Here is a 13,450-nt window from a genome sequence, read left to right on the forward strand (position 1 = left end):
GGATACATGCCGCTGGGGCAGTGGCCTCCACTCTACATCAGGCCGTGAAGTTTGAATGGAACTACCAGGAGGTTATCATGCATGGAGACGAAAGTAATCCTATTTATACCAATCAGAGTGTTCCGATCATCGAAAATAGGAAGAAGTTACGGGGAGAAACATACCATCGCATTGAGCGTGTCAACGCAATTGAAAAAGACAAATGGTGGAGCATAGAAAGCATATTGCTATGAACCTGACAAAGGTCTCGGTAAGAATCTCTAAGGGATCACATAACGAGTACAGCCGAAGCGTCGTGGTATACATTCGGGCTTGGTATGAATATACTTGGCAAGAGAACCAGGATTGGAGCCACCATAGCCCAGTCCTTATTATCCACTGGAATAACCGGTACCACATTTGCACCAGACACGATGTGGGGGTCTGAGGAAGATGAAGTCTTAGCTGGCATAAGAAAGCTATTTCTGGATAACGAAGACATGGATTGCAGTGTGATAGTTGAGGAGGAGGAGGAAGACCTTACTATTCAGACCGTGGAGAAAGGAGTTGTTCTCAAGAATTGGACTATTACACTATTCCGGGCCCGTCGAGTTCCTGGGTAGCCTGACAATTAGCATCAATTATTTTTAAAAGTAATTTTTGAGCATCTAAGACATTTTCAGTATTCTGTTTTGAGCATATTTTATTTTGAAATAATTGCTCGAATCATCGAGCCGTACTTGTTGACGTTTTAAAGATTTATTTAATGCATTGCTATTTTTAATATTTATTATTATTCTTTACATTTTCTCTCTACATTATTATTATTACCTATCGCGATGAACCTACGATTGTGACATGTAATGAAGCAACATACGGATAGTGAATCAGAGGATCTGGAAGATGATATAATACCTGAGAAAATTGTTAGAGAAATGGAAAATTTTGAAAACAAGCTTAAGTCTAATTTAGATGAGATTGAGATAGTTAACTTAGGGGATTTCGAAACAGTCAAGGAAACATGCATAAGCATTCACTTATCACTATCAAAGAAGGAAGAGTATGTCTGATTCCTAAAAAAGTATGAAGATATATTTGCATGGTCCTAAGATGGTATGGCTGGTTTGAGCACATCCATTGTGGCTCACAAACTACCTATCGATCCCATGTGCCCACCAGTAAAATAGAAGCTCAGAAAGTGTAAGCTGGACATGAATTTGAAAATAAAAGAGGATGTTACCAAGCAAATCAAAGCCAAGGTTCTCAGAGTGGTTGAATATCCAACTTGGTTGGCCAACATTGTGTCGGTTCCGAAGAAAGATGGGAAAGTCAGAGTGTGTGTTGATTACCGAGATTTAAATAGGGCGAGTCGTAAAGACGATTTACCGTTGGCCAACATGCACATAATAATCGACAACTATGCCAAGCATGAACTCCAGTCCTTTATGGATTGCTTCGCGGGGTATCATCAGATCTGGATGGATGAAGAAGATGCCGAAATACAACCTTTATCACGCCATGAGGGATGTACAACTATAAAATGATGTTGTTTGGTTTGAAGTATGTTGGAGCCACTTACATGAGAGCCATGAAAACCATTTTCCATGACATGATTCACAAGGAAATAAAGGTGTATGTGGCTGACATCATAATTAAATCCAAAAGAAGCACAGATCGTATAGCAGACTTGAGAAAAATCTTTAATTGGCTTCGAAGATACAATCTGAAACTGAATCCTGCAAAGTGTGCCTTCGGAGTCCCTGCCAAAAAATTGCTAGGATTCATCGTCAGTCGCCGAAGGATTGAATTGGACCCGTCAAAGGTCAAAGCTATCCAGGACTTTCCACCTCCAAAGAATAAGAAAGACGTGATGAGCTTATTAGGGCGTCTCAACTACATCAACCGTTTCATAGCACAATCAACCGTGATCTGTAAGTCGATTTTCAAAATGCCGAATAAAGATGCTGCAACAAGCTGGACTGAAGAATGTCAGAAAGCCTTCAATAAAATCAAGGAGTATTTCTCTAAACCACCTGTTCTAGTCCCACTAGAACCATGGAGACCTTTGTTGCCTTATTTGTCCGTACTAGATGGGGCTTTTGCTTGTGTTCTGGGACAACATGATGAGACTATAAAAAAAGAGCAGGCAATATATTATCTGAGTAAGAAATTCACACCTTACGAAGCCCAGTACTCTTTACTGGAGTGTAGCTGCTGCGCTTTGACATGGATAGCTTAAAGTTGAGGCATTATTTTTGCGCATACACCACATATCTCATGCCTATGAGAAAGTTAGCAAAATGGTATATATTGATGAATGAGTTCGACATCATCTATGTAACTTAGAAGGCAGTCAAAGGGCAAGCGTTGGCAGATCATTTGGCAGAAAATACGAACCATTGAAAAAGTATTTTCCCGACGAGGAGGTATCATTTGTAGGAGAAGACATCACCGAAGTATATGATTATTGGAAGATGTTCTTCTATGGAGTTGCAAACTTCAAATGAGTGGGTATTGGAGCTATCTTAGAGTCAGAAATAGGTCAACACTATCCGGTATCCGCAAAACTCGGGTTCCCATGTACCAATAATATGGCAGAAAATAAGGCTTGCATCTTGGGACTCAGGTTGGCCATTGACATGAATATTCAGGAGTTGCTGGTGATTGGAGATTCCAATTTTTTGATGCAGCAGGTTTTAGGAGAATGGGCTACAAAGAACACCAAGATATTGCCAACACCCCGAAGATAGAGTTCAAACATGTTCTGAGGATTCAAAACGAGCTCGTAGATGCATTGGCCACCTTATCTTCCCTGATACAACACCTTGACAAGAATTTCATCGATCCCATCCCGATAGGAATTCATAAGCAGCCAGCTTATTGTGCTCATGTTGAAGAAGAAAGTGATGGAAATCCATGGTTCCATGGCATCAAGGAATACTTAGCATAAGGGAGAATATCCGAAGCACGCAACCAATACTCAGAAGCGCACACTCTGAAGGTTAGCCAACCACTTCTTTCAAAGCGAATGAATTCTATACAGAAGAACTCTAGACTTGGGATTATTACGGTGTGTCGACGCCAAGGAAGGATCCGGATTGCTCGAGGAAATACATTCCAGAACTTGCAGACCACACATGAATGGCTTCTTCTTAGCCAAGAAAATACTAACAGCAGGATATTTCTGGATGACTATGGAAACAGACTGCATCAAATATGTCCAGAAGTGCCAACAATGCCAGATACATTCTAATATGATACGAGTGCCACCCAATGAACTCAATGCAACAAGTGTACCCTAGCCTTTCTCCGCTTGGGGAATGGATATCATCGGTACAATCGAACCCGCTGTTTTAAATGGACATAGGTTCATTCTAGTGGCCATAGACTATTTCACAAAGTGGGTTGAAGTCGCATCTTACAAAGTTGTAACTAATAAGGTCATCACAGATTTTTTCTCGGATCGCATTGTTTGTCAATCATCACCGACAATGCCGTCAATCCCAGCAGTGATTTAATAAAGGCCATGTGTGAAACTTTCAAAATCAAGCATAAGAATTCCATAGCATACAGGACACAATTAAATGGAGCTGTAGAAGCCGCCAACAAGAACATAAAAAAGATACTAAGAAAAATGGTAGATAACTACAAATAATGGAACAAGAAGTTTCCATTTGCTCTACTCGGGTATCATACCATGGTTCGCACATCAACAGGGGCAACTCCTTACCTACTGGTCTACAGTATGGAAGTGGTTATTCCCACCGAAGTAGAAATCCCTTCTCTAAGAATCATAAAAGAGGCTGAGCTCAGCAATGTAGAATGGGTACAGAGCCGATATGAAGAATTGGCTCTCATCGATGGAAAGATAATGAATGAGGTATGCCGTGGTCAACTTTACCAGAATAGAATGGCAAGAGCTTTCAACCAAAAAGGTCGGACCAAGGCAATTCTCACCGGGGCAATTGGTGCTAAAGTGAATCTTCCCACATCAGCATGAAGCCAATGGAAAGTTTTCACCCAACTGGCAGGGCCCTTACATGGTGCATCGAGTACTAACAGGAGGAGCACTCATACTTGCAAAAATGGACAGAGAGATTTAGCCAAATCCTATCAATTCAAATGCAGCCAAGAGATACTATGTTTAAGATTGTTTACATTTATTCACTTGATGTAACTGAACTATACTTGACCTAATTCCCATTTAAGAGGGGATACATAGGCAGCCCTGTAGGTTTGGTCAAATATTAATAAAATCTTCATTTTCCCCATGATCAGAAACTGGGTCAAGATCGCAAGCTCAGCCAACTTTGTCATATGCGGAACATCCAAAGTATTATCAGAAGTATGCATTTAAAATGACGCAGAATTCTAAGGCAAGGAGGTCGCAATGTCTCTAAAATGCATCACAGTTACCGGTTCATCTAAATTATTTGATATCACGCACTACTACATTTCAAATAACTATATTTTTTGCATACAATTTATCAAATACATGCATATTTTTCGAAAACTTTGTTTCCATGACAGCCAGATGTTGCCCAAGGTAACTCAAACAGGATATCACGACAGGAGCAAAGACAAAGCGAGAAGACGAAAGTACGAACCGACATTCCTCCCACAGAACTCACGATTTTTATTTGGGTTCAGGCACGATAAGACAATAATATCCGCAGATACACCAAGTCACTGCCTTCAAGATAACAAATTATCTAGCGCAAACATCTCCAGCTGAGAAATACTTTACTTTCTCACTATCACTCATCGTTTTCTTGCATGAGGCTATGCATTGCCTCCCTAATTGCATAAGGCTAAGCACTACCTTTCCCTGCATGAGACTAAGCATTGTCTTCTCTTACTATATGAGGCTAAGCACTGCCTCCCTAATTGCATAAGACTAAGCATTGTCTTTCCCTACATTGAGACTAAGCATTGTCTCCTCTTCTTGCATGAGGCTAAGCATTGCCTCCCTAATTGCATAAGGCTAAGCACTGCCTTTCCCTGCATTAAGACTAAGCATTGTCTCCTCTTCTTGCGTGAGGCTAAGCACTGCCTCCCTAATTGCCTAAGGCTAAGCATTGCCTTTTCCTCACATGAGACTAAAAACTATCTTCACTACGCTATCTAAGACCTAGCACTATCCTCTGTTCACCTAGGGCAAAGCACTGCCCACATCTTACACAAGACAAAGCCTTGTCCTGTATCATTTTCACATATGACCAAACATCCTATCTTTGCATTTCATAGGTTGAAACATTGTCGTCTTGTCCAAAGGCACCATAGTCCGAAGGCATCATCCTCATAGCTGGGATGGCCTGAAGATCTCTCAATATTGCACATCATTATTCAAAGGCATCATCATTCGGAGGCACCATCCTTATGGTCCGAGGGAGTCATTGTATGGCCTGGGAATCTCTTATCATACGCTTCATGGCCCAGGACGTCAGGGTCTAAGGACATCATACTCACCGTCCAAAGACAACCTTCATGGTCCAAAGAGAATTTGTATCATGTTTTAAATTTTCACAATAATCCATATATATATATATATATATATATATATATATATATATATATATATATATATATATATATATATATATATATATATATATTATATAATGATATAGAAGTAACTGTTATGAAAACGGGAGCAATCTTTGCTCCGGTTTCCGTTCACAACGTTCACATCCTTGGATTGTTTCAAATGTAACTGACCACCAATAATTGCCAACTTTTTACTCTATGAATGTTCAGATACTCGCTCTATGATACATCTGTAATGTTTCAGATTCACATTCATGACTTCCCATAAATTCATCCGACACTATCCTACCCAAAAGAACCCTCTCTAAAACATGCGATCATTCTTATAACAACTCCATTGGTTTCGTTCATCGCTAGATCCAGAACTACACACGGCCTGATCCGCGTAACATCAGGGATATGTAGGCAACTCAAAAACTAGGGTTCGGCCTCCATTTTTCAAATCTCATCATTCCTAACTCAATTCGGCCAAAATTGGTCATCATTTTCTTTACCCGCCAACTCTTTCATCATTCTCGGGTAAAGAGGGGCAGCTGTTGATACCCAATTTTGCCCTCATATTTTCTCGAATTGTATATATACTTTCAAAACATCATTTGGCATCATTATTTAGTTACAAATCTATACAAGCATTTTTCTAAACATCATTTTTATTATTCAGTTTACAAATCTATAGAAGCATTTTCTATAATTCTTCATAATCTTTAGAGTTTTAGAATTGATTTTCTTTCATTTAAATTACTTGAATATTTATTAATTACTCCTTCAAATTATTTTGTGATGACTTAATCACCTAAAATTATTATTTGCACCTATAATACATGTGTCAAATATTTTTTACTTCATTTTATATAATTATATTAGTATTTTAGGCAATTTTCAAAATCATGCAATAATAGCCTATATTTTATAATTTTATTGAATTTGTCATTTTATTCAAGGTCAAAATAATATCTTACATTTTCATAATCTTCTACTATAATTTTAAAATGTTACTTTGCATAAATAGCATTTTTATAACTTTTAAAATTTGGCCCGAAATTGGGATTAATTTTGAACCATTAAAGTCCAAATAGATCCCTAGCCCAATAACCTCATCAACCCAAAATGACCTAATTCCCTGATCTAGTCCAAAAAACATACCCAACCTGTTTAAATCCCAGTCGTCGATCAAAATTAATCAACGACTCACGACACTCCCCCCAGTCTCCTTATATCTCCTTACCCAAACCCTAATCCTCAGTCTCTCTTCATCAGCCGCCCTCAAACACTCCTCTCTCCCTCAGAAACCCTAGCCGTTCTCTCAATCTTATCTGAATTTGTCTCAATCATGGATTCCTTCCATGATTTTCTTACCTTTTATATGTTATCTAAGTATTACTTGCAATACTATGGTATCACTTAGTACTTGCCTAAACTTGGCAAGTACCATCTCTCAAATTTGGGCTTGTTCAACTTTAATCGCTTGAATATGGACAATATCTCCTCCATATACATGGAATAATCGTTGATTTCTCATACCAGTAGACGAATTTTCAAACATTGAACCCTAATTAGAATTTGATTTTCGATTTCATTCCTTTACTAGTTACTTTCTGATTGCATGTATTTTTTCCTTTCTTTTTTCGTATTTGATTTATTTCTTTCTTTATTTACTCGCCTGATTTAACGACTACATAAACCCCTCCCTATTCACCTTTGGAACAGACCTTTTAATTGTTAGATTCACTAAAAACTATAGCTATTACTCAATTGTTCTCTCATTCTCTTGTTCTATTCTTTGGTTCTTGGTCGGCTGAAAGCCAAGGCCATCGATATTCAATTCTTCAACATTTCTTGGTGCGAGCACTGCTTGCGATTCATTTGAAGCCCTTGGGAACTCTAACACATTAAGATTTTGGGTTCTTGCTCTTTGATTGATATTCAGAATATTGTGGAAGTTGGTTCCTTCTTGTTGTCTGTTTTTGTCCACTGAATACTGGTGAGTTTTTTGGCTTCTACTTCTGTGTGCAACCTTGTTAGTTTCGTACTTGTTTTGAACCTCTTTAGCATTCAAACTGTTAGTTCTGAGATATGTTGTTTGAATATACTTCATCTGAATAAACTGGACCTTCTTAAGTTCATTACTCTACTGTGTTGATACCTGAATGTCTACATTTGCTATTTGACACAAGCTTGCTTTCCCACTCTGTGTTGAATCCCTGTAATTGCGGACTTGCATATGTAATGTGTCCTAATCTATTTTAAGATCCAAATATCTTTGGTTTGCATGATTCTGTAGCCTTAATGATTATTTGGGACCTTTGGGTGGCTATCTTAATCTATGTCTCCTTACCATGTCAAATATTGTTTTGCTTCATGATGTAGGTTAACATGTTTGTCTTTTGATATTGTGATGGATACTTAGCATAATTTGGACCCTTAAGCTTTAAATCTTCTAAGTTAGTGCCCTACTTAAACTTGTTTGGTATTATACGCCTTCGTATGTAACCTTGTAATCTTAGAGAACTTGATCCTCCTCTAACTCTCAATGTGATTTCTACCAATGTGTTGCTCCTGTCTAAGTGTTAAACTTGCAATAGTCATCTGCCTCTAAGTCTTGCGGACCTTCTTAACTAACATGTTCTGTGTTCTTAACTTTGTTATGTCTGCTTTCTAAAAGTACAAGTGTATCTCTTCAAAACTTTGTCCCTTAATCATTATTCTCTCACTCTTGTTTGTTACCCACACTATTCTGAAACTATCACTATTGGTCGGCTGCAATCCAAGGCCACCGAAACTCTCACCATTGACCTCCCTAGTGTGAGCACTGCTCGAGGTCCATTTGAGACCCTTGTGAACTCTGACAGACTAAGTTTTGTGGTTCTTGGCCATTTTCCTTACTTCTGAGACTTGAGCTATCTCTAACACTCAATTCTTTCCTCCTTCTGTCTACTGAATCTGCAATATAAGTTTATTTAAGTGATTTATGTGTAATTCAATATTTGGGTCATATGGTAAATTTGTGGTTGTTTGGTTTGGCTTGAGTTCCTCTATAACTTCTGGGCTATGCTGATGGATATAGTTCCCTATTGGGATCTGGGAATGCTAATTGGTGATGAAAGAGTTTTGCTGAAGGCCCAGGCAATACTGGGTATCTCTTTTGGGCCTGCTATGGGCAACTATTATTTCTTGTATAATATTTTTTAATTACGTTCATCATTGGGGTTGTAATAATTTTGTAATAAACAATTCGGGTGTTAGTGAAATTGGGGAAACGGGTATACTCTAATGTTTGCATTAAAGGGTAGAATATATGATTTATATGATCTACTTGTTATCAAACCTGATATATATGTCATTCAATTTCCATGTGTAGTGGTAGAAATCATGCCATTAGGAAAATCGCACACTCACACAACTTGTATGCTATCAAAGCCTAAGTGGTTTATTTATTCCTATGTCTACTGCTAGACAGCATGCCTATAGAAAATAAAGTGTCAATGGCCATTCTTCCAATTTGCATAATTGTAGCATATTCACTAGAAATCAAGCCTATAGGATTTTAATTATTTAATTTGCTATTGTAACATATTGTTTACCTAGAAAACATGCCAATAGGGGCTAAGTATAAAAAAAATCAGTTCCAATCGCCAATCTTAAGAAATCCTGCATGCAGGATATTACTACTCGCTTTTAAGTGTTAATGATGAACTTTTCAAATGCTGTTTTATTACGCTGTTTTATTACTTTGTTATGCCACTGTTTGAAAGCATGACTAATTATGGGCATTTCCAATAGTTTTCAATGTCCCTTACGGCGTAAATCAGTTTAAAATCATGTTTATAGGTTTAATACCTTATAACTTGTAATCTCATTAATCAGCATGCAATACAAAATACTCCTAAACTATATAAATCGTGTCTATAAGTTTAAAGTAGTGTCTTACATCTGAGATTACCTGTACGTTTGAACCCAATGTCATATAGAAATCATGTCTATAGGTCTTAAAGACTTTAATTTGTCTCAGTTCTAAAACTGCCTAACGCCTAATATGAAAATCTGTTTTGCATAAATTTGTTGTCTAAGTATGTAGGCTAACTTGAGCCATTAACTGCCCTCACTTAAAGTCCAACTCGTTTTGTGTGTCACCTAGTTTTATCATTTTGAGCAGCCTAAGTTAAGTCTAGAACCACTTTAAATAGTGGTCCAATGCCTCCTAGACCATAGGCATGGGACGGGTAGTGCACGCATAAGGCACGACTTAGAATTGAATTAGAGCGCTTAGGTAAACAACTTTAATATAGTAATCGGGTAGCAAGAGATGATAGTCTGTGCCCACTTAATAAAATGAGTAACTCCCTACCTCAAGGGAGTTGCGAATTATTATTTATGTTGCACAGGGTGATCCTTTAGGCTAAAAAACTTAGGACGCCCCTTCTCTTTTTATACATTTAGTCAGCTAATATAGACCTAATAGTTATATCCTTGTAATCCTTATTGTGTTATTATAAATTTCTTTGACCCTTACTCTCTTTGTTTATCTTGCCCAATTATAATCCACTAAGTTTTAAGTTCGGTCGAGACCCATAGTTGTGGACCTTGAAGAGTGCCTAATACCTTCTCTTTGTGGTAATTTGATCCCTTACCCGATCTTTGATGGCGTTGACTAGTCAAACTAAGTTATTTGCATAATAGGTGCCCTAACGCACCTTAAAAACCGTTAGGTGGAAACTCTTCTTCTTTTAGCACTCTATATCCCATCCATATCAATTGTCACAACATTGAAACCCATTTTCGGGAGAAAACGGGGTGCGACAACATGATGACTCTGCTAGGGAAATACTTATGCTCTTACCATAATGAACTTGACTTATGTGAATTATTTTCTTTATTTCATGCACAGCCTTTCCCACCCTCCCCTTTATTTGTTTAAATTTGTTATAATATGCACAACCCTTTCACGTTCACCTTTATTTGTTTAAATCCATTGCGATATGCACATCCCTTCCCCGTTCACCGTTATTTGCTATGACTGCTCTTCATTTTGTTTCAAGACTATTTTATCATGCCTCTTCCATCCCTGCCCCCTTACTTGCTTATTACATTTTTCGCATATATTCCACGAACTAACTTCCTCCTTTTGTCTTTCTTTTCTACGTTTTTCACGTTTTACTTTACTACTGTATTTACTGTTTTTACATATTTATCATACAAATACTTGACAACGTGTTATTATATCTGCATCAAGCATGATCCACATCATAATCCACTCATGCCAATTATTAACATAGCTACACTTGATGAGTGTCTGCGCTCTTCCAAAATTACCCTTTTAAAATTGGAAAAGCTAATTTGCGGTAGACTAGTCGATCAGCGGCGCAGTCGATGGTCCCGTGCCTTTCCCTCTCAAGTTGTCCACTTGAAAGTACCAGCCTAGGCCATTATAGAAACCTTACTCCAATATCAAATGTACATCCATCATGTTGAACCTAGTACGGGTTAGAACGTTGTTAACGTGATAGCCCGCTAAGATAAGCCTTGTCCAAAGTCCAAAGGGACTTCCACAATCCCAGTGGACACCACCATGTTATGTGCATTACTTGGAGAAAGTATGCCAATATGTCGATCATTATTGTGTAAATGGTCGAATAAGGAGGGGGAAAGGGATAACCTTATTTGTTTGCAGAAAATGAAGCACGAAGTCCCCAGGTTCGGCATGGTCCAAAATATCCCACCTCTACTATTTGATTGGTTGAAAAATCTCACGCCTAGCAACAAGAATCACGTGAGAAGGGTCCTTGGTAATTTGCCGTCTTTGGTAGACATCCGACCAAATAGGGCATTGATTAAGGCCGCTACTATGTTTTGGGATGAGAAAAGGGCCGTCTTCCGCTTTGGTGACATAGAAATGACTCCTCTCCTAAAAGAAATAGGAGGCTCTGCTAAGATGACATGGGATAGTCCATGGTTACTAGTGCCATAGAATCCCACCCCTCGTGGTTTTCTAAAAGTGCTAGGTTTCAAGAAAAATGATAAGTTGCTTTGTTTGAAGAAGTCATACATCCCATTTGAATTCCTCTACGAGCGTTTTGGGCATAGTAAGTCATATCGTCCTCATCATGAGGAACTCTCCAATACTTTCTTGGGTTGGACGCACCGTCAAGTTTATGTGTTTATTGTCTGCTTCTTGGGGTTGTTAATATTTCCAATGAAATGGGGAAGGATCCATGCTCTTCTAGCCATGGTCGCCAGAACTTTGATGGAAGGCATTGAGGGACAAACCTATACTACCATCCCCATGATCTTAGCTAAAATGTATTGCGCTCTAGATCGGTGCAAGCAAGGATTCAGGCACTTCAAAGGTTGTAATATGTTACTACAAGTCTGGATATTGGAACATTTTCAAAGGGGAGAATATTGCCAAGAGCTTCTGCAACGATCGTTGAATGAATACATAGCTTATTATCACCCAAAGAAAATGACATTTATCCCAGACAAGTTTGCACAACCTGGAAATGCTTTGAGTTGGGTGCGTTTCTTTAGCAATCTGACGGACGAGCAGGTACAGTATATATTTGAATGGTTTCCTAACAATGATTTCATCATCAGGTCAAGAGAGAATACTCATGTGGTAATGATCGGGGTTGAGTGGTATCTATCCTTAGGCTCCCACAAGGGTAATGAGACAAGCGGGAAGAAAACGGGTTATTTTCCAACATGGTCCGATACAAAGCAGATTTTAAAGAGTACGTCATTTCATTCAAGTTCGAGGCACAACATATGTGGAACCAGAAGGTCATTGTGGAAAAGGATACTATTGAGCCAGACAGGTATCATGCTGGTCGTGTGTACTTCTATCCATCGGTTTCGTTCACTGTTGGATCCAGAACTACACACGACCTGATTTCCGTAACACCAGAGATGTGTAGGCAACTCAGGTATCAAGGTTCGACCTCCATTTTTTAAATTGCATCATTCCTCACTCAATTCGGTCAAAATTGGTCATCATTTTATTTATCCGACAACTCTTTCATTATTCCCGGGTACAAAGGGGCAACTGTTGATACTCAATTTTGCCCTCATATTTTCTCAAATGGTATATATACTTTCAAAAATTATTTTTGCATCATTATTTAGTTTACAAATCTATAGAAGCATTTTCTATAATCTTACATAATCTTTAGAGTTTTGAAATTGATTTTCTTGTATTTAAATTAATTGAATATTTATTAATTACACCTTCAAAAAATTTTTAATGACTTAATCACCTAAAATTATTATAGGTGCATGTTTCAAATACTTTTTTACTTCATTTTATATAATTATATTAGTATTTTTAGGCTATTTGCACAATCTTAAAATAATAGCCTATAATTTACAATTTTATTGCATTTGTCATTTTATTCAAAGTAAAAATAATATCTTACATTTTTATAATCTTCTACTATTATATTAAAATATTAGTTCGCATAAATAGAATTTTTTTAAAATTTATTTAATTGTCTTATTAAATTATTTTCCCTTTAATTTCCTATTTTACAATTTGGCCCGAAATTGGGATTAATTTCGGACCATTAAAATCCAAATAGATCCCTGGCCAAATAACTTCATCAGCCGAAACGACCTAATTCCCTAACCCTGTCCAAAAAATTAACCCAGCCTGTTTAAATCCCGACCGTTGATCAAAATTGATCAACGGCTCACAACACTCCCCTAACTCTCCTTATATCCCCTTACCCAAACCCCTATCCTCATTCTCTCTTCATCAGCCGCCCTCAAACACACATCCCCCCCCCAAGAAACCCTAGCCATTCTCTCAATTTTCTCCGAATTCGTCTCAATCATGGATTCCTTCCATGATTTTCTTGCCTTTTATGTGTTATCTCAGTATTACTTGCAAGGCTATGGTGTCACTTAGTACTTTCCTAAACTTGGCAAGTAC

Source organism: Nicotiana tabacum, chromosome 22, assembly GCF_000715075.1.
Source record: "Nicotiana tabacum cultivar K326 chromosome 22, ASM71507v2, whole genome shotgun sequence".
Lineage (NCBI taxonomy): Eukaryota > Viridiplantae > Streptophyta > Magnoliopsida > Solanales > Solanaceae > Nicotiana > Nicotiana tabacum.